Source organism: the organism of the source record quoted next, unplaced genomic scaffold, assembly GCF_019419815.1.
Source record: "Pyrus x bretschneideri cultivar Hongxiangsu unplaced genomic scaffold, Pyrus_bretschneideri_v1 Contig128, whole genome shotgun sequence".
Lineage (NCBI taxonomy): Eukaryota > Viridiplantae > Streptophyta > Magnoliopsida > Rosales > Rosaceae > Pyrus > Pyrus x bretschneideri.
This window is the reverse complement of record NW_025999422.1, coordinates 87483-109015: the sequence shown is the minus strand read 5'-3', so window position 1 is coordinate 109015 and position 21533 is coordinate 87483. Positions and strand designations below refer to the sequence as shown.

At 36.8% G+C, this 21533-nt stretch overlaps 1 pseudogene; it reads right to left on the bottom strand.

The window, feature by feature from the left end:
* Nucleotides 1–136: 136 nt before the first annotated feature.
* On the bottom strand, nt 137–4021 carry LOC103932953 (annotated as a pseudogene).
* Between the last annotated feature and the right edge of the window lie 17512 nt (nt 4022–21533).

Genomic DNA, 21533 nt, shown 5'->3' with positions numbered 1-21533 from the left:
ACATTTTTATGGATTGTAGAGTATATGCCGGATGCAACGTGCCTGGTTCGAGTAGAACCAGACAGTTGCATTCAGAATCAAGATAATAAATTCAACATGTTTGCAAACATATTTATGAACTTGACCTCCATACACATGAACAAAGTACAGAACCACATTAAACTTCAACTGTAGCAACTTCTTTACAGTACAAATGAGTTAAAACGATTCACATTTGATGAACGAGAACCATATACGAAATCAAGGTGGCCTGGTTACGTTGGAAATACATCAACAATGATATCTACAAAAGGGTCTTCTTATTATTATTGAACAGGCCGGCATTTTGCTAACCACTGTCGGTGAACTGATGAAATCCAATTATGACTTATGGGAGACTTCACGATCGGTCTTTGCTGAGGCTGATGTGAATGCAACTGGAGTTGCTGGATGGTCCCTCACGATCAAGCTTAGCACTTCGGGCCGTGAATAGTGTCCAACCACATCAAAGTCAAATTTCGCCCTTGCTATTTCTCCAAGATCTATGCAACATTCGGTCATTAGAAAAAAATCAGAGCTCTGTTCGCTTAAAAGAGCTAGAAGTACAATAGTTCTAATAAAGCTTGAAACCATACCCACTGTAATCTACATGCGTGTGTGCGAAAGGATCAATCAAACTATATTATCGATTAAACCATACTGCCTCACACCATACACATAACAACAGAGAGCCTAGATCAGAAAGTTATCAGTAAATTACACCAACATTTACTTTCAAATCCCTCTTATTTTTAAAGCCCCCATTGCGCTTCCTCGCCATATTGGAATTTAGAGAAATTTCTTATCATACTATACTAGGGTTCTCGTTTTACTAGAAATCATAAATTAAGGTTGCAAATCAATTGATGCATCTGGAGTCCATTTTCTGTTTAGATATATCCGAACTCACGAAATATAGTAAATATTGTAAAGGCAGATGTAGTAAATTTAAGTAAGTTGTGCTGAAATCTATCATGGGTTGTGAGGGTACTTTAATCTCTGAAAATAGAAAGGAGGTTCCTACAATTTCGTTTGAAGTTGAAGTTTTTCTAATTTCCAGTATATCTCAGGAGCCAGATTGTTGTTACTCAAAATTATGTCAGCACAGCTTGCAATATAGATACTTAATTGCTGTTAGGAGAGAATAAGCATATGACATACTGAGATCTGCTGAGATGAGTGCCTCCCCATCATAATTGGGTCCAGCGAGAAGTCCCTGACGGTGAGATGATGACACTGCCTCCGGCACAGACAACAGAATATGGAGCAGGTTCATCTTCTGTGCCTGCAAATACATATTCTGGAGGAGGGGGGTAGTCTTTCCTTCGACAGAACTGATTGGCTGATAGGACAAAACACTCAACCTCCTAGGCAATATGAGTCATTGATGCTTGCCATAAATCCCTGGAATCAGCTATAGGAGCACAATAAATCTCAATGCCTGCACAAAACAAAGCATCCTGCATCAAATCACAGTACTAAAGATAATAGTATCAAAGCGGTACTAAGAACACCTTTAAACTCCACCAAGAAATGCATTGTTTCTACCATAATTTTAATGTTCACGTTGAGTAAAAAACAGTTTTGAATTAAAAAAACAGTTGATAAATTTGGACCAACTTAGATCTGACCGTAAAACCACACAAACGCACAGGAACACAAAGATGTATCATGGTTCACCCGAAGTTGCGCTACGTTCACGCTGGTGTAGTTCTGTTTCACTATGCAAATGTAGGTCATCTTTTGAGAGAGTAGAGAGTCTAGGGTTTACCATGAGTTTCCTCTTTCAAGTGAGGGTGGGGTTTCCCTATAGAATAGGATAGAATAAGGGCAAGTCTCCTCTTTACATATATTCAAGAGGGCTAATTGGGGCCCAAATATGATATACACACACTTACAGATGTTCTTGAGTCATTGTGTTGGAAAAGAAGGTAGCTAGGAAAAACCATGTATTGAATGGATGGTAAAATGCCAATTTGGTAAGGAAAACCAGATTATGCCACAAATATTGGCAGACTATTCTTAAATCTTTAGAAAGAAGTGTAAATCAATCATGTGTCTTATTTCAATTTGAGTTGTTTGAGTAGCAACATACTCGACCAATTGCCCAGGAATCTAGAAACTGACTCAACCCTACACAAAGATCACAGAATAGTATACCCCTAGCAAGCCAAATAATCTTTTTGACCTGATACCGGTCTGTATTCAAGTTAACACCACATATGGAACTCAAACTTGCATGGCAAGGCACTAAAACTGGAAGAAAGCAGTTTCAAACAGGGCTATAGCCCAGAAGTAAAATGAGAAACCCAGATCGTATTGCACTGCCCATGAAAGGCCATCCTCCATTCATACAACACTAAACTTAAATAGTGTAATTATGAACACCAAAATAAGAAGTGAAAAAAAAAATTGAACAAATAGCTTCGAAGAAAACTGAAGTATTAAAAAAAGTGAGCCAAAATATTTAATTAAGTGTGATATTTCAAATTTTCCTGTTCAGATAACGAACCTTTAGCATACATTGCTGTCCTTAGAAGTGGCATCTTATTTTCCCAACAAATGGCAGCACCTATTTTTCCGATTGGAGTCTCAAACACAGGAATTGTAGATCCGTCTCCAAATCCCCAAATGATCCGCTCCAGTGCTGTGGGCATCACTTTTCGGTGCTTTCCCAAATAGCAACCTTGAGAATCAAAAAACAGAATAGTGCAATAGAGTGTATATCCATCTCTCTCTCTATCACACCCATTACCAAGAATACCTTGTACTTTCCAGCCATTGTTGCCAATCGATCAACTTCAGGATCTGCATTAGTTAATAAAAAAAGTGAAACTACATATTGTATGCTCACAATTCTATTCGTAGAATGCACTTAGGTCAAACAATGACAGTTTTAGAATACGTTGTCCACCTGCATATTGATTTAAGATCAAAATATGATAGCATGCCTCAGTAAAGTTACTAACACTTAGCGTAACAAGATTTGAATTGCATCAAACAATAAGGAAACTGAGATATTTCCAACAAAATTTAGTTGATAACATCCACTTGCAAAATAGGTGTAGAATGTTTTGCTGAGAGTGAGCCTGACATGAACCACTAGTGTCCCATTTTAGCGGCCACAACTAAGTCATGAAGAGCAGTATAAATAGGCCTGCATTTCTCAAGTCAACCACTGGCATCCTTTTGGCCAAGTAAAAATAGTTAAGATGCGAGTCAATGCACTGAGAAACCATTTTCCAATGAATTAAGGTTCTTTTCTGAACTTCTTTGACAGGTGAAAAAGAAGAAATAATAGTCTAACCAACAAATAAGAAGAAAAACTTGAAGTCTTTTCCTTTTTTCACGTTTTTGTTGTTTTTGCATCGAACATTCTTCGGAGTTCTCACCAAAAAATAAATATTCAATAGAATCCATTTTCTCTAGAATATAACTTTCATCGGAAAAAATAGGACAGCAGTTAGTTCTCTACACTACAATAAAGCAAAGAACTTGTAAGTTATAGCTACCAATTGAATTTGAAGTTTAACAATAAACTGATGCTTAACCACAGCCATAGCCCTAGTTAATTGCACTGCAGGTGCACAGCGTAAATTTTCTTGACTCAAATAAACAAAGAACTTATAGCAACTAATAGATGAATTTGAAGTTTAACCACCAACTGACATTTCACTGCACTGACTTCACTTCAATCCACCACTCAATCACACTGGGAATTCTAATGAATTCAATTTATTTCAGTTTCTTACGCATAACCAATGGACGAAATCATCAAGAAAGAAAAAAACAAAGAAGTTTTACCAGGCACATTAATGGCTGCAGCATGATACTTTCTGAATTCTTCTTTACCCTTAGCTGTTCTGTTCCCAATGACAATGCCAAAATTCGACCCACGGGGATAACCACCCACAAATGCTTTGGGGAACACAACCAGCTGGGCCCCGTACCTGGCCGCTTCAGCCAATAATCTCTCAGCCTTATCTATGCACACATTCAGAAATCAGAACCACCAAAAAACAGAACATCTTCAATCTAACTAAGAAACACGAATGCTGCTAAACTGGGCTAAATATCTGATATCTCGAAAGCTTATTTACCAACATAGTCAAGATTTAGAAATAAAAAGATAAAAAGAAATTAATAATTACACTTCGGTGGCTAAAAATTTATGCATATTCTTTTCAATAGGTCAGCTTGACCAAGCACCGGATTTGCATTAGTCATGTAAAGGATTCTCAAACAAAAATATGTTGGGAAATGTACAAGCAACCCCCATGTGGTCTGTTAGCCATTGCGGTTTCTTCCATTAGTCAAATCCGGAAAAACCGAAAACATATTCTGTGCCCACACCTGAACAAGTATCTACTGCAAACTCCCAAAAAAGTACTTCCTCATGAGTTGTGACTACGCTACTATTTCTCCCCAAGTTTTCTCCATAACATAGAGCGATTCAAGAGCTAATCACACAAGGAAAGTATAAAAGTCTTGAGTATTTCCTTGTTCCTCTATCAACCCACTCACACTCTGAAAGTCTGAATGGTCAAGAGGGAATCCTCATAAGGATAAATTTTTTGCCACAATGTCAATGCAATTGGAAATGAAGAAAAATGATCAACGTCTTGAGCTGCCTCATTCCATGTGATACACCAAATCTTAATGAGCTCTATGATCGAGTATAGTGAAGCTAAAGATCCTATGAGCCTAACATTTTGTTTGAGCTCAGCTCATTTCTTTTACAAACTGAGTTCAAACAAGACGAATCAATCTCAAACTGTATGGAGCAAATTTACAACCTACACTAAATCATATTAGCAAACAATATTTCCACAAAACAAGTAGTAAAAATATATACACCCACAGCAATTTTGAGCAGGCAGCATTGGATCACACTAATTTGCATAGTCATTAAACTAAGAACTAAGGAAAGTCTTTCAATTTGTCAAAGTTTACTCGAAATTAGTAAGAAGCTGAAACAATGAACTGAAAAAAAATCCCAAATCCCAAATCCCAAAACCCAAAACCCAAATTGAAATTAGAAGCTCTGAATTGAATTTGGGAAAGCAACATAAACACAAACAGTGAGAAGAAAAATGAAGGAAGTAAATAAAAAGAGTTGGTGGGGGTGTGGTTCAACGCTGAAGACGACGGTACCAGAGCCATTTGAATTAAATCTTGCGTGTGTTCTTCTGGATTTTTAGTGTGTGGATGAAGAAGGAGAAGAACCAATCAATTTTGTATGCAGACAATTTGTGATGATGAAGTGCCTGTAATAAAATATGCGTCAAGTGAGGGAGTGAGAGGGATGGTACTGGAAACTCTAGAAACTCATCGGTTTTTTTCTTTCCATTTCTAGCGGCTGTCTTTGTCGCGCTGTGTCAATGATTGGTGGTGTCGGCAGCAACTATTGTTTTTGACACGTGATATAAAAATAATAAATAGGGCTTAACTCTAGGAATGATTTCTCAATTTTCAGTTTTTGGATTTTCATGTTAGTTTTTTGGATAAAGTATAAAAAATTACCTTAATTATTAGTGTCACGATATTTTCATACCTTATCTTTTAAAATTGACAATGTCATACCTCATCTATAGAATTTGGTCCAATGTTATACCTTCCGTTACTTGGCCGTTTACTTTTCAGTTAAATGCTGACGTGGCTTGATTCAGGATCCACTTTCTATTAAAAAAATCATTAAAATATTATTAAAAACTAAAAAAAAATTATTTAATATTATTTAAATTAAAATAATAATAAAAAGTAAAAATAAATAAATAAATAAAAACACCATCAGTTTGTCCCTCCAACACCTCCCCCCTCCTCTCTCTTCTCCCCATCTTCATTTTCTTCCCCCCACTTGCAAACCCAAAAAGAAAAATTTGAAAACCCAACAACCCCCTCTGCGGAAGAACAAGAAGGAGAAGAAGAAGGAGGAGGAGGAAGAAGAAGAAGAGGAAAAAAAGGAGGAAGGGGAAAAAAAATTCCCTCCCCCCCCCCCAGGGTCGGCGCGGAAGAAGAATTTGAAAACCCATCAACACCCCCTTGCGGAAGAAGAAGAAAGAGAAGGAGAAGGAGAAGGAGAAGGAGAAGGAGGAAGAAGAAGAAGAAGAAGAGGAAAAAGAGGAAGTAAAAAAAAAAAAAAAAAAATTTTGAAAACCATCAACTCCTCTGCGGAAGAAGGAGGAGGAAGAAGAAGAGGGAAAAATTTTTTTTTTTTGAAAACCCATCAAACCCCAAATCCACCACTCTCATCCATTTTTCACATCCTCTTCCGCATCCATCCTCCATCTTCTCTGCGCACCCAAGATCCCACCGACGGGATATGGGTTTTTTTTTTTTTTTCTTTTCTTTTTTCTGGGTTGCAGGAGGGAGAAGAGTGTGGGTGTGGGGGAAGACAAATTGGATTTTTTTTTTTTTTTTTTTTTTGTTTGTTGGGATTTGCAGGTGGGGGAAGAAGATGAAGATGGGGAGAGGAGAGAGGAGGGAGGAGGGGGAGGGGACGGACGAAATGAGGGCTTTTTTTTTTCCCCCTACTTTTTATTATTATTATTTTAATATTTAAAAATATTAAATAATTGTTTTTTAGTTTTTAATAATTTTTTAATAGAAAGTAGGTCCCGAATCAAGCCACGTCAGCACTTAACAGAAAAACTAACAGAAAAATTGACGGAGGTATGATATTGTCACAAATTTGTAAGATGGGGTATGATATTGTTAATTTTAAAAGATGAGGTATGAAACTGTCGTGATCCAAATAGTTGAGGTAGTTTTTTGTACTTTACCCTAGTTTCTTTAAGGGTTTATATTACAAACGGTCCCGAAATTGACCCCCATCATCAAAATGGTTTTTGAAATTCAAATTCGATTAACATAGTCATTGAAAATAGAGGCCGCAATTCAATGATTGGTGGCATCAGTGGGAACTATTGTTTTTAGCACGTGATATAAAAACAAGGCTTAACAGTAGTAATGGTTTTTCAACTTTATTCCTAGTTTAATTTTAGTCTTTGAACTTTTATATTAGTTTCTTTAATCATTGAACCTAACAAGTGTTGCACTATTGGGGTTTTTTTTGGCTAATGCAGTCTATTTTTACATTAAATCTAAGGGTAATACAAGAAACTCCATCTCTCATCACTAAAAATGAATTTTAAATGAGAAATGAGAAAAGAATAAAATCTTAAAAAATCAGATTTTTGTGTGCAAGAAAATAATTTTTTTTTTCGTAGTTCAATATGTGATTTGTTAGTTGTTTAAGTTTAGCTGCAATTCGATCCCCTAGTAACTTTGAAATCACATTGCCTAATATTTACAAACTGATAAAGTCTAACCATTTTTCATTTTGTATTTTTATAGTTCAAATTTCATTTTGTTTTAAGTTTCAAATATTAATTTACAAATTTTAATTTGTTTTTACCTTCTTCTATTGTCTTTTGAAGTTTTAAGTTGAAGTTCCTAATATACCCTAGATTTAATGGAAATAAAAAAAAAAGGTGGTGTTGGTGAAAATCACCAATGTTTCAACACATTGGTAAGTTCGATAACTAAAAAAACTAATATGAAAGTTCGGAAACTAAAATTAAACTTGGAGTAAAGTTCAGGAACCATTACTATAATTAAGCCTAAAAATAAATAAAGATCAAAATGGTCGGAAAAATGATTTCGGCACAATATTTTTAAGAACATTTGATTCATAACCAAATCTTAGTTGCTAAAATGATCGATTTCCTATACATTACTACAAAATATACTGGCGGATAACACATTTCCAACAGCCTCTTTACATGGTGTTGGAATTACTGTCGGTTATAATCGACATAAACTGTCTATGTTGCTTATAACCGACATAGTTTTTAATCTTTTTAAATGGTGATGTCGTATAAAAAGAGAATCGTGTCGCTTTCAACCGAAATAAAGTTAATGTTGGTTAAAAAGAGAATCGTGTCGCTTCTACCTGACAGTAATAATTATCTTTAAATATTTAAAAACTTCATGTCGGTTGTAGCTGATAGGTTGGTGTTCTTTATATACCCTCCACCGTGTCTTCTTATTCCTCTCTTGCGTCTTTCTTATTTGTTCTTCTTCATCTTCATTTATTCCTTCTTCTTCACACTAAGTTTTTCTTGCTTCTAGTATTTTTATTTTCTCCTCTTATGTTTAATTTTTGTTTACAATTTAATTTTGTAGGAATTTTATTTGAGCTGGTTGAGTACATAAAGAATTGATAGACGCTGGAATTCTTCCATAATTGAGGTTGCTATCACTAAATTCCTTAATTTTTAAATTTTATTTATTAAAATATTAAAACGTTACATGGGATAACAAAAAATAAAAAACAACTGGTGATTTTTTTTTTTTTTGTTTGGGTTAAACTTTTTTTATTATTTTTATTATTAAAGCTAGTGTCCTGTCTCTTTCAGCTGACGGCATTGGTCATCTGTGTCGGATAATTTGAAATATTTAGGCAAGAATTTTCCTGCTTGTTTTGCGCTCGAAAATGGATTGCGAAGAGGAATGTCAAGTGGGTCAGAGGTGGTGTCGGTTGTAGCCGACGTGATAGTGAAGGGATGTTAGGTGTGTGAAATGTCGTGTCGGTTTTTAGCAACATCAGGTTCATTTGATTCGACGTCAGGTACATTTACTGGCAGTGTTAACCGACACCAGGTTTTCACCCATATTAAAACTCCTTTCTTCCCCCATTTCATTCATGCCCCCCTTTTCCTCCGCGTTTGATTCCTTCTTTCCCTGCTTATTTTTCTTCAGTTCTCTCTTTCTCTTCTCCTTCCAGAAGCTTTTGCCATGATGAACATATCGAAGATCAAAATTCTGCGAAACACCAATTCAAAGAGGAAGAGTTCGAAATTGGTTCATTTTTAAATTATTATTATTATTATTATTATTATTATCATCATCATCATCATCATCATCATCATCATCATCATCATCATCATCATCATCATCATCATCTTCAGTTTGTGTTTTGTATTTTGACTAATATTATGCTTAAATTGAAAATTGATTTTTGTTTCTTGGTTTTTAATTGTTTGTTTTGTATTAATAAGGAACATCTCAACGGAGAACTCACAGACCCGTAATTCCCAAATGGATAGGACAACAACCTTGTTCATTTGATTTGTCCGCCAAATGCATTAGTTCAAATTCTAGTGCTTTTTCAAAACATGTAGTGTCAGAGGTTAAATATCCTAGAAATCTTCCATTAACAAGGGATTGGCGCTTGGTTAAGGAACAAGACAAGGAAGTGTTGTGGGATATAATAAAGGTATATATATATATATATATTTTTTTTTTTTACTTGAAAAGAGTAGAATAAGTCAATGACCACAATAATAATTAATTAGCTTGATTTTTTTTTTTTATGAATTTAGGGAAGTGTTATTTTTCAAGGAGAAGATTTAGTGAAAATGCATCTGATCTGCTACATGACGCTTCAGATTGCAGAGCATGCGCACAAAGAAAATAGAAATACATTAAAATGTTTGTTATGGCGGATGATTTTTTGTATATGATATGTGTAATGGTTGATATAAAATGTTTGTTATGGTGGATAATTGTTAGTGTTTGGTATTACTGTTAATAGTTATTATTAATGTTTGTTTAGGCCTATACATTAAATATGGTGTTAATTATTTTCTTGTAAATTTTTTTTAATTATTATTAATCAACAACTGAGACAGACGTTTATATTTTTTTTATTAATGATTTGTGGTGTTGGTTATGGGAGACAGTATAGTTGTTTATTTTATTTATTAAATAGTTAGGTGGTGTCAGTTAGAGCCGACCGTATGGATGTTTATTTTATTTATTAAATAGTTAGGTGGTGTCGGTTAGGGCCGACACTACTATCCTTTTTTAATATCGCCTGTATTCGACGTGAGTTTCAATGTCACTTTTATCTGACACTACTATCCATTTTTTATTGATATTGCTTTCCTTCTTCGTGGTGGATTAAGAGGACTAACCGACATCAAAAGTCTTTTCGTGATGCTAGCAATGGTGTCGGTTCTGTTATTCGACATTGCATGAGTTTATGTCGGATTTGTACCTAATATCTGACAGAAATTATGTTTTCTTGTCAGTTTTAGGACCGCCAGTTATAGGTAATTTTGTAGTAGTGATAGAATGTTGGAAAATTTAATTCGAAATAAATTAAACTCTTTAATTTGAATACAAATTATATTTGACGAGTTGTGATTATTCAATCAAAGAAAAAAGGTGCAGTCTATGCCTTTTGATTGAATAAATGCAATTGTTGACTATTTACGAAAAGACACAACTATTCTGAAGAGTCACTTCTACATCTATATAAAGACCTTATCATATTGAATCATAAGTCAATTACTTAGTAGAGTCATATATACAAGTTCATGTGAGTCATATCATACTGAGAGATTAATTAAGTGAGTCTTTGAGAGAGTTCAACATAATCATGGTTCAATGAAGCCTTACGATATGGTGTGCTACTATCGTAAGGAGGAGGTCGTTGTATCCTAGGAGATAAGCACCAATCAATCATGAGCACTGTAAGAGGGCAACTGATCACTTATGTGTGAGCATCTAAGAGGAGTGTTGTAATATTGTGGATATCCCACATAACAAAAGATGGTGAATGAAATAGTAAGAAGTAAAAAGACAATATGGATTGTGTTCTAAATTCATGGAATGTGAATGACCACCATAACACCCATAACCTCCACCATTTAAGTATTTGTAACCTATGTCCTTATGGTTTGTAACTAGTGGCTTTTAACCTACAATTTATGGGCTACATGCCTATGATTGTAAACTTCTAAATAGGTTTTCTAGTCAAGATGAATATATAAAAGTTTTGGAGAACATTTTTCACTGTCTTTCTTTACTTTCTATTTCTCATTTTTTTACTTTCTACTTCTCATTTCTGTCTATTGCTGTAAGTTTGAAGATTCATCACACGTGAGGGGCATGTTAAAAATAAATCTTACTTTGATAGGAGGAGAGACTTTGCATGGACTTACAAGTAAATTTGGCTACTCTCCATATTCCTAATTGATTTATGATAAAACCTCAACTTCCTTCACATAGTATGAGGACTTAAAAATCTGAGGCATTTTTTTAAATTGTCAAAATTAATTGAGGACAAAAAGATCCTCAGACATGTATTTAATTTATTCGAGAGTTAGAAGAACCCAACTATCATACAAGCACAAGATGACTAGAAGATCCTCATATCTAAAACATTTGATTTGCCACTTAGAACCGGAAATTGGGCCAAATATCGGCCAGAAAATCAGACTGGGTTACTGGAGGGCCCCCGCAAATGCGGGTGGACGCGCCCCGATTTTTCCCAAGCGTAGCGCCACACACGCCACACATGCAGTGGAATCGCTGAAGAGAGACAACCGACGAATCCCATGCACGTGTGTTTGTCGGCCACCGAGGTGAGCTCAACGGCTATTTTTGTCATCCGACGACCATGATTAATTCGACCGTTGGATCATCCAATAGTCTAGGTTCAAATCTAACGGATGAGATTAAATATGATCAAATCTAACGGTAAAAAAGATTTAACGATCCAAATTTAAATCCAACGGCAAAAATAATTAAACAAAATTATTTAACTCAAAATTCACCCAAAAACTCTACCAATGTATTCGTTCAAACATCCACACAAAACTCACTTTTCACCTACAATTCCTCCAAATTTTCTTTTACCATATCCCAAAATCATTTCTTCTCATTTCCAAATTTTTCAAGATGGCAAAAGATCATATTAGATGTCGTAATTGGTCATATAAGGAAGATGTTGCTTTGTGCTTGGTATGAGTTTGTATTAGTGAAGATGGTGCCATTGGCACAAATCCAAATAGAAAAGTTTTGTGGGCTAAAATTGCTAATAAGTTTAATGAAAACTCCAACGTCAATCAAAGGGAAGTTGGTAGTGTTTACGATCGGCAGAAGGTTATCAAAAAAACATGCACTTTATGGAAGGGAAGTTAGGAGAAAGTCGTGGTTGACATGGCTAATGGAAGGAGCACCATAGAAGTGGTGAATTTCTTCATTGATACTTTATTTGTCATGTATGTAATCTTATTTTGCAACTAATTGTATTTATGTATTCCATGCATAGGGTGACAAAGCAATGGAAATTTACAAGACAATAACTACGCTAAAAAATAAAGATTTTAAGTTGCATCATGCTCGGTGTAAGATCCCACATCGCCCGGGAGAGGGGAGGTGATGTGCCTTACATGTACATGCCCACCTCCCTATAGTGAGACGTGTTTTGGGTGGAAGCCCAAGAACAAATCCATGAGGTCGTGGCCCAAAGCGGACAATATCTCACTATGCGGACTGGGATGTGACAATTTGGTATCAGAGCCACTCCCCAGCCGGAAGTGTGCCGACGAAGGCGTCAGACCCCTAAGGGTGGTGGATTGTAAAATCCCATATTGCCCAGGGTAGGGGAGGTGATGTGCCTTATATATACATACCCACCTCTTTATAGTGAGACGCGTTTTGGGTGGAAGCCCAAGAACAAATCCGTGAGAACGTGGCCCAAAGTGGACAATATCTCACTATGCGGACTGGGATGTGACACTTGGGACATCCTCAAGGATTGTTTGATGTAGGGAACCAATGCGGACCAACAATGAGGAAAATTATGTGGCAGTGAAGCCGTAAGTAGAAATGATTGATGGCAAAGAATTTGTCGATTTGGTGACCCCAATTTCTTCTTTTGCAAGGCCCTCGGGAAGAGATAAGCAAAAGGAAGCAAGGAGAAAAGTGAAGATGCAAGATTCGATTAGTGCAACTATTTCTTCCGAATTTCCAAAATTGACCGAAAACCATAGCTCTTGAGAGAAGGAAGCAGTCTGAATGCGCTTGGCCTTTGAGAAGCAAGCAGAAATGGAGCAAGAAAGGTTCGATTTTGATATGATGAGGGAAGACTTCAACAAATACACTCTAAGCCTTATCCCATGTCCACCACCAAGTTTACCATTGTTGGGGGTTTTCGTGTTGAAGGGCTTTGACGAGATTGTGTTGTAAAGAGATGAGTCAAAACCTTCATGTCTCCCGTGTCTAAGTTAGCGAGGACTAGGCCCAAAGCATCCTGAAGGAAAAGCAAGTCCTAGGGAATGCTAGCAGCTCTTGGATGCTTAGTATGGTGTTATGTTGAGTGCTTCCAGTGTTGAAGAGATGTTTCCCTCGTTGTTGATGGAGTGTTTCTCTCACTGCTGATGAAGTGTTTCCTTAGGTGCAGATGAGGTGTTTCCCTGGGCACTGAAGAAGTGTTTCCTTGGACGCTAACAAGTGCTTCGTACGATGGTCCTGGCAGCTTTGAGGAGTATTTGTTAAACTAATAAATACTAAGAACAACTAAGTAATCACAATAAATTATGACTTGCATGAATGATGCATGGTGTGGAAGCTAAAAATCCACTATTTTGGCATGAGAGAAAAGTTGTTCTTAGCTGTAGGTATTGAAATAGGTAATCTAGGGTTTCTGATGGCTTTGGTGGTTTTTCAGGAGTTAAGGACGATTATTAGATGACTCAGGATGAAATGAAGACTTATCTCTAAAGAACTATAAGACTTCTCCTATTCACATCAACTCTATGTGGAACTGACTCTCTCGCTATTCCTAGGGAGCGCATGTCGCAGAGTATCGGTTTGGTGCTGAAACTTGTTCATTCACTCAGTTACATCAAACTTGAGGCACGAACCCGACACAAATTTCTTATTTTTTTTCCAGAAGGATGTGACTATTTAGGCATAATGAAAATTGCACAACCGTGCTGAGTGACAACAATAACAGAAGCCGTGACATCCAAATGACATCAAGGCCAACACCCTACCAGAGTAGGAGAAGATTCTAAGTATGCTCTGAACAAACCATGCTCTAATACTAAATTGACACACCCCAACCCCGATATCCTCACATATTAAGGTAGGCACGTGCTGGCCAACACCCGAGGGTGACAAAACCATTTTAAACATGCATGCAATAAAGAATAAATAATTAGAACGATTGTGCCAAAGCAGGAACGTGTTTAGAGCATACACCTACTAAAAATAATATGGAAGAATTACTAGGAAAAGATACGAACGAGGGAGTGATACCTATACTAAGGAGACTCAAGGATACCTATGTTGTAGAGTCTTAACGCCAGGATCATGTGCCTCTATCCTAACTACTGAGGGGGCGCAAAAGCCAAAAGGTGAGTGGACCATAGTTTATAATATTAGAACTAATAATAGGAGAACATTTTATATTTTTGAACATAATAACCCCCTCTTTTGAAAACACATATATAATACTACATATAAGTTTTATGAAAACCCTAGCATGCCATATAAAACATTCGTAAATCGTATCCGTGATGTACTCAACTAGGGGTATCATAGTCACCTGAAGGCAGTATTATTGATGCGAGAATTATACGCACACAAATTAAACCCTCTTTTTGTCAATTGTAGTAAGTATGTAAGTAGGGATCGTTCTGGACCGGGGATTAGGAGGGATTGTTAATCACTTGGATTTGACTCAAAAACGTAAAAACAAGTTTAAAACACTATACTAGACTCAAAGAATGCAATACTCAAAATAAGAAAGATTAAGACTAAGACTAAACAAAATAAAGGGGGATTGGATTTGGACGAATTTAAACTAAAATGGCTAGATTGTAAAGAAAACAAATTGTAAATACGAATTTGATGAAATTGAATGGATGGGAAGCTAGCTAAGGGGTTCATCTCCACACATGTTATACTTGCACACAAAATGATTTCCAATTGTTTTTCAATAAACCATGAATTCTCAACACCCCGGGTTAATTAGGTCCGCTTAAATTAACCGTCAAGTTTTCCTTAAGTTAATGAATTGGATGATTGCATACGACAACCCAAAGCATTCCCCACAAGTTCCCTACATGAATTGCATAATAGAGATACAAGCGAGAATCATTAAGTTCCATGAAAACTATAAGTGTTGACGAGGCATTCGTTACTATGAATTGCATGAAACTTATGCCAAGAATTTACTTAACGCGATTGTTTATAAGCAACCTCCACTACTTGTGAATATAAGTTCATAACTATTAGGTGAAACTCACTTATATTCTAGCGTCATATTCATGCATGAAAATTAAGCGTGCACTCTCAATAAACATACATAAATAGGTTATCAATCAAATAGTTAAACAAATTGAATCCACAACTTATGAAATGCAATTGGAAGTAATCAAATCATAATGCAAGCATAAACATGTATTTCGAATCCCCCCTAGCCAAGGGGGGTTTAGTTCCTCATACGTACACAACAAAGATACGTAAATTTAAGCATTGAAATCAAGGAAAAGAAAACACCTAAAAATTCCAACAACTCAAACTTGAATTGTATGAACGTTTAGGCCCTTCTCCTCCTCTTCGTTGTGGCACAAGGTCTAAGGATAGTGTTTTGGATTGGTGTTTGTATGGAGGAATGGTTGGATAGTGTTTTGGAAGGTTGGGGAATGGTGGAAATAGAAGAGAAGAATGCTGGAAATGGAATGGGAGCTCACGGCAAGACTTGTGTGATGGTGTGTTTGTGGTGTGTTGTGTATGAAATGAGGTGTGAATTGAATGGCATTGTGTGATGGGATTGCATGGTTTTATAGGGAGAGAATGGGTGAGAATGTGAGAGAATATGGCTGCAATGCATGTGAAAAACAGTTAGGAAAGTGGGTAGAAAGCTGGAATTGCACAAGGGGAATGCATGTGCACGGCAAGGAGTTGTTTTTGGGTGATGGGTGCATGTGTTGGCTGATTTATTGAAGGGAATGTATGTGAGTGACAACTAGGGTGAATGATGATGAATGCATGTGGATTAAAGAGGGAGAAGGTGGTGTAATGATGAAGTGGAATGCTGAAAATGTAAGGGGATGCACGGCAAAGTAGGGAAGTGATTGTTGTTTGTGTGAAGTGTGTGTGAATGCATGTGAGTGGCAACTAGGTTGAATGAAAGGTGAATGAATAATGAAATGGGGAAGCATGTGAGTGACAACTAGGTTGAATGATGATGAGTGCATGTGGTTGAATGAAAACATGTGAATGAATGAGAATGTGCTAGGGTGTTGAAAGGTTTTGCATGGCTTTGAAGTGATTGTGGATGTTGGAATTGGAAGGGAATGCATGGCCTTGGGGTTGGTTTAAGAGAGAATGGGCTAGGCCCTTTGTTGTATGTCCTAAAGTGCATACAAGGCCTTCAATTTCGTCCAACATTTTGGCTCCAAACATAAGCCATCCATTCCAAGCCCAATTTTGCTCCAAAATGCTCCAAAATGCATCTTTTTGCTTCCTTAGCCATATGAACCTAAAAACACACGAAAATGGCTTAAACTACTAAAACAACTAGGAATTAACAATATAAATGCACGAAAACAAGCTAAGTAAGTCGCCTAAATATGCTCCTATCAGTTATCCATCACCCGAAGGTGAAGCTGTATAACCTGTCCATCACCTGAGGTGAAGCTGTATAAAATAGCATAACATCCACTCCGACACTAGCCGTGGCTAGTGAAGCTGTCTGACACTGCTTTTAGTAGTGAAGCTGGGGATATATCATATATCATATCTCACTCCTCCTTATGCCGTATGATAACCCACTATATAAGTACCAAAAACATATCTCAAAACTTGTATCAAATCCGAAGCTCACTAGCTCAAAGTCTCATCTCATAAAACCAAGATATGTCACATTCTTAAACCATAATATAAATCATACTTGAAAGCCATATAAAATCATATACTCAAATCCCATAATTCAAAACCTTTAGTAAAAATGTAATCTTGATAAATCATGAATATTTCATAATTCATAATTATAGAAATCCGTAAAGCATATTATAAAACATATTTAAAGCATGAAATATGAATGCATGCTAGGGTAATATTTTATAAAAATATATAAGTTAAGAAGGGCACTCACTGATATTTTATTGCCCGAGAGCTGCCCAAACTAGTGAGGAATGTGCCACTTCCTACCGACGCACCTAAGCACAAATAGAGGTCATTTAGTAAAATTCTATCAATATAATTGAATTTGGAAAAATGGACAGCATATTTGGAATCAAGACATTGAAACTAGCCTAGGAGGGGTCTCGGCTGAAACCCGAAAAAAGTCAAACCAAAAGTTAACATTGACAGGTCAACTATCAACGATCAAAGTCAACGGTTAGGTCAACGGGTTCGTTCAACAGTGACGGGTTGGATCTGGGCCGATTATTGGGCTTGGGTTTAGGTTGGATCCGGTTAGTGCTTTGGGCTAAATGGTTTTGGGTTAAAGGATTTTGGGCTTGGATAATGGGTTGGGCCTTATTTCAGATTTGGGTTTGGGTTTGGTTAATAGGTCACGAGTTGGGCTGACCCGATTGGGTTCACGGGTCGCCGGACCAAACGGAAGAGAACACTGGAACTTGGGAATCTTCGCCGAAAATATGAGCAATTTTTAAAGTTTCGTAATTTCTTTATTTCTTCACCAAATTCAACTCATAATATATCTAAACAAAGCTAGGAAAGTGTAGAATAAGGTTATACCTACTTGGAAGTCCAATAGTGGTTGAAGGTGGCCTAAAAGGTGACTGGTCCGCGAAAACTGGATAACTCGCTAGAATTTCTAGGCAAACTTTAAACGTTCATAACTTCTTAAATACTCCACCAAATCAAGTGATTCAAAAACAAAAATCATAGTTCTTGATGAGACGAAGAGAATGGTACCAGCATGATGGCTAACTCACTATGGTTTGGCCAGAAAATGCCTCGAAAGCCTCGGAAGTCACCGAAAACTGGGTAAGATTCAAATGGATATAACTTCTTCAATACTTAATGAATCAGGTGATTCCAAAACAAAAATCATACTTCTCGATGAGCCAAAGAGAATGGTATGGAAAGTTGAGGCCTACGTCGGAGTTCGTGTACGGGGTTTCATAGTTCGACTTCCAAGATGCCAAGACTGTGGTTGTGTTTGTAGTGACAAGGTAAAGATGATGGTGATGTCACAATTGTGATTTGATGATGATTTTAGGATATGTGTTATGGGTGTGGCACGGTGGAGAAGGAGAAGAGATAGATGAAAGCTGAGGGAGGGAGTTCTAGAAGATTGCAGACCAATCTATAGGTCCCACGTGGTAGAAATTATTTAAGGGGTAAAGTACAAAAAACTACCTCAACTATTGGTGTCAGGACACTTTCATACCTCATCTTTTAAAATTGACAATGTTATACCGCATCTTACGAATTTGTGCCTATGTTAGACCTTCGTCAGTTTTTCTGTTAATTTCTCTGTTAAATGCTGACGTGGCCCAACACGTGTCCCACTCACTAATCCAATTGGATTAAAAAATAATTAAATATTCAAATATTAAAAAAAATATATATTAAATCTCTCTCTCTCTCTCATCTCTCTCCCACCCTTTCTTGCCTCTCTCTCTTCTTTGCATCCCATAAGACCCAAAACCCCTTCCCACCTATCGTCCACCACCCTTTCCTCTCCCTCTCCAATCCACCGCAGTCTCCTTCCTCCCCACTTCTCTCTCTTGCCGTGCCCAGAACCGCCCAAACCCACCTGGGTTTTTTCATCCACCTGATAGGAGCATATTTATGCGACTTAGTTAGCTTGTTTTCTTACATGTATGTTGTTAGTTCATAGTTATTTTAGTATTTTAGGCTATTTTCATGTGTTTGTAGGTCCAAATGGTTAAAGTGGCAAGAAAGTGCAATTTGGAGCATTTTGGAGCAGTTTTGGGCTTGGAATAGATAGCACATACTTGGAGCAAGGTGGATGGACGAATTGAAGACCCAAGGAGGCTAGAAATCTACTAAAGAGATGGAAGAAATCAATTCAAGATTTGAAAGAAAAGGAATCAGCTACAAAGAAGGAAACATGAGTCAAACTTCCTTATTTTGACTTAGTCAATCCTAATCTTTTCCTACTTATGTTCCAGCTGCAAATGGGGGTTCCTAATCAATTTAGGACACCTAAATATAAGTTCTACAAGCCTTAAGCCCAGTCAAAGAAGGTGCCGCACCAAATCTGCAAGGGATCCTTCCTTGCCGTGCAAGGGAACACATTCCCTTTCCTATTTTACTTGCCACAAAACACATTCCCTTTTCCCCTTTGATTCTGACTTTAATTCTTCTTTTTCCTTGTGGATTTGGGGTCCAATTCTTTCCCAAAAACATTTAATTAAAGTTATGATCCTTTCCCTAAAATATTAACCTTGTGCCGCACCCATTCACACACATTCTTCCCTTCCACTCTCTCCACACACAGCTACACCATACCATCCATTCACCGTACTCATTTTCACAGCTATTCACCCTTGTGCCATAACAAAGAGGAAGGAGAGAGGACCCATTGGAGCCGTGCTTGCCATTCAAGATTGTTGGATTGTTGGAGCGTTTCTAGGTGTATTCAATCTTTGTTTTCAATGTTTAATTTATGTTTTCTTTGTTTTGCTGTGAACATGAGAGGCTAAACTCGTTTTACCTAGAGGAGATTTTGAAACCATGATTATATTTGCGATATGAATTGATTAACTCCAGTTGTGATTTTATAAATCGTGAATGCAATTTGCTTAACTGTTGGATTAAGAACTTATTCTTGTATGTTGATTAAGGGTGCACACTTAGTTTGCATGCTTGAATTTGATGCTAGAATATAAGGGAGTTTCACATAATCGTTACAAACTTATATTCACAAGTAGTAAAGGTTGCTTGTCACAATCATGTTAAGTTAAATTCCTGGCATGAGTATCATGATGTCATAGTTACGAATGCCTTGTCAATGCTTATGATTTTCACAAAACTTAATGATCTTTGATTGTATCTTTATTATGTTGTTCATGTAGGAAACTTTTGAAGAATAATTTGGTTGCCGATGCGTATTCCATCCAATTTAATGACTTAAGGAAAATCTAAGGGTTAATTAGTGATGTCACGGTTAATCTGGGGCATTGAGGTTCATGGTTTATTGGAAAAGCAACTGGAAATCAATTTGTATGCAAGTGTGTCATGTGTGGAGAAGGACCCTCTAGCTAGCTAATCACCCATCAATTCACCCAAATTCGTATTCCTTTACGTAGTTTATGCAGTTTACTTGTTTTTACTTCAAATTCGTCAAAAACCCGATGCCCCTTACTTTCTTGTGTCAAACTTGTTAGAATCTGTCCTAATTTGTGTTTTTAAGTGTTTTGAGTCAAAACCAATTCAATTTTCGTCCAAAGTAAGTTCTAGAGTTTGTTTTGAGTATATTTGATTGTTTTGTGCTATTTTGAGTTGTTTTAGTTTGTTTTAAGTCATATAAGTCTAGTTAAGTGTTTTTAAGCCTAGTTTTATGTTTTAAAGTCAATTTTAAGTAGATTAGCAATCCCTCCTAATCCCTGGCCTAGAACGATCCCTACTTATTCATATACTACAATTGTCAACAAGAGGGTTTAATTTGGGTGCTATAGTTTATAACACATCAAATTTTTGGCGCCGTTGCCGAGGATTAGCAACTTTGCTAATCCCCCGTTGTTTCTTTTTGTTTCTTTTTTGTGTCTTTTAATCTTAGATTCTGACTTTGCTTTGTTTTCTTGTTTTTAGGTACTAGTTTATGACTCGAAGTTCTCAACCTATTCGTGCAAATATTTTGGACTTTGACGACGATTTTGAACGAACTTTGAGAAGGAAGATTAGAATCTGAAGTAGAAGAGGCCACGGCAAGGGAAGAAGAGGAAGAACCAATCATGGACAATCGCACAATCAAGGAACTTTCAGCCTCGGGATTGGACAATGTCGTGCCCTTATGCATTCAATACCGTAGGGCAGCTCAAGACAAGACTGATGAGTTCGAATTGAAGTCTAGCTTGTTGCATCACATTCCAAAGTACCATGGGCTGTCCATGGAGGATCGAAACAAGCACTTGAAGGAATTTAAAGTGGTTTGTTCAAACATGACCCCAATCAACGTGGATGGCAATATTTTGAAGATGAAACCTTTTCCATTTTCTCTTTTGGACAAGGCTAAAGATTGGTTGTATGAATTGGCACCTGGAACCGTCACTTCTTGGGAAAGCATGAAAAAAGCATTCTTAGAGAAATTCTTCCCCACTTCAAGAGTCATTCTTTTGAGGAAGAAAATCAGTGACATTCAACAAAACCAAGGAGAGTCCTTCCCAGCATATTATGAGCGTTTCAAGACTCTTGTTGCATCATGCCCTCAACATCAAATGAAAGAAGAGCTTCTAATTCAATATTTCTACGAAGGACTTCTTCCAATTAAAAGAAAAATGCTAGATGCATCAGCGGGAGAGCTTTGGTTGACAAAACACCAATTGATGCCAAGACCCTAATTGCCAATCGAGCCTTGAATGCACAACAATACAAAGGCGTTGGACAAAAAGACATCCCACGGCAACAACATGTGAATGAGGTAAGTGCAATATCTGAAATTCAATCTCAATTGGCTAATCTCATTCTTCTTGTGTCACAGGTTGTTG